The sequence below is a fragment of the Fukomys damarensis genome, unplaced genomic scaffold, assembly GCF_012274545.1.
Source record: "Fukomys damarensis isolate Sample0158 unplaced genomic scaffold, DMR_v1.0_HiC HiC_scaffold_24, whole genome shotgun sequence".
In the NCBI taxonomy this organism is placed as follows: domain Eukaryota; kingdom Metazoa; phylum Chordata; class Mammalia; order Rodentia; family Bathyergidae; genus Fukomys; species Fukomys damarensis.
In genome coordinates, this window is record NW_022900936.1 from 4,279,105 (window position 1) to 4,281,066 (window position 1,962).

Genomic DNA, 1,962 nt, shown 5'->3' on the forward strand with positions numbered 1-1,962 from the left:
TTCTCTCCCTCTTCCCCTTCCTCCTCTTTTGCCACCACATTATGCTACATCCCAGCCCTGGTTTTAGTCTTTATTTCAGCACAGGGACTGGCTAAGCGGATGACGTGCTGGGATTACAGCTGTGCCCCACCATACCCTACTGGCCTCCTCCCTCTACTGGGGGTGAAGGAGGGGCCTGGGCCTCTGTGGGAAGGGAGCACCCCAAAGGTACACTGGAGCAGTATAGCTCTGCACCGATAGAATCCGAACTGCTTAGCGAGGAGAAGCCTCACGTTCCTCCCACCATTGGCAGCCCAGAACCCGGATGCTTCAGGCATGGTTGGATCCAGGACACCTTCCTGTACCTTCCTCTGCACAGTGGCCCTGATGGCCTGGCCTGCAGCTCCAGTTTTAGTCTAGAGGAAATGCGGAGCCCAAATTCAGGAGGGCACGCACAGGCCCAGCCTCACCCACTCTGGCCTTGGGCCCTTCCTGTGGCCCCTGGATAAAACAGGGCTTTGGTGGAGCCAGGCCCTGGGGCTCTGCTCAGCCAGCCAGGTCCCTGCTCAGTGTGCACTGGAGTGAGGGGAGGGACGGGCTGAGTGAAAGGAGAGCACTGATCCCAAGGAGGCAGCTGGAGGGAAGGATGCGGCGACAGCAGCCCTCAGAGGACCTGACCACCGGCGCTGGGTGGCAGCAGCCTGGGTCACCATGGCAACAGCAGCAGCACCCTGGCTTCCGCTGACTTCCCATCTGGAGGTGGCCCTCCCTGCGGGGCACCCGCTCACTGAAGGGCTCTGTCACTGGGCCCCAGGGACATGGTTTCCCCGGGGGCACCGGCTCCCACTCCCACTCTCCCGCTGGAGAACTCGGGGGCTGGCAGGGGTCAGGAGCTGTGTCTGCTCCTCTGGAAATCGGGCTTTGAGGTTGGCAGAGTCCCAACCACATGTGAACATGGGCAGCCTGGGGAGACACGGGTGACCGAGGGCACACCGAGGCTAGGGGCACATGGATGCCCAGCATCTGGTGGGAAGGCCTCAACCCCTCATCTCCGGTGCCAGGAGGCCAGGATTCCCCTTCCGAGGTCTCCCGGATGAGTACCCCACCCCACGGGGAGCCAGAGCTTGGCCCCAGGTGGCCGGGACAGGGATAGTGAGCACAGCCTCCAGGGACAGAGCCCTCCTTCCCAGCAGCCAGGCACCACAAGAGGACCGAGCCGGCCCACGCACCCACCTGGGGTAGAGAGGACAGAACACGAGTGAGGACCCAGCTAGGGAGGACTGGCAGGCAGTGCCCACGCCCCCGGAGTGTCCCCAGGTGGGCAGCCTCCTGTCTGGGAGGAGCAAACTCCCAGGACGTGGGCCTCTGATCCTGGCGTGTGGGGTGCACGCACGGCTGCCTCACCAGGGCAAGCGACCTCCTCAGGGTCTACTTCTGGGGCAGGAAGGCCTGGTGTTAACATGGTGAATGCCGCAAAGTGAGATGCTTCCCTGAGGCCTGGGCGTCTCTGTCCCTCTGCAGGGAGTGCCCGCCCTGCCCCGGGGCACTGTCACCTTGTGGGGGAGTTGGAGCGGCCACAGTCATTTGGGGGCATCTAGTTTGGGCTCCGGACATCTGTCTGACACCTCTCGGCTGCTTCCGTGACACCTGCTGTGGCTGGCCATACCCCAGATGGTTTCCGGAAGGCTCCTACGGCCTACCCCCCTCCCTCCCTGCTGCCAGCAGCGTCCACCCACCTGGAGGGCCGAGGCCCCATTCGGAAGTGCGCAGAGGGGCACTGCTGGGCCTGGAGCAAAGGAGAAGCCAAGCAGGGACAGAGCCGGGTCACCTGTGGTACCGGCCCGAATCCCAGTGGAGAGAGACAGAACCGGGAGGTCGTCCCTTCAGCTGGGCCATCCTGAAACCATGCTCAGCAGCCTAAGGCAAGAAAGTTTGCTACCAAAAATTAAAGCAGTTGAAGTGGAGGTGTGCTGGGAGACTGGC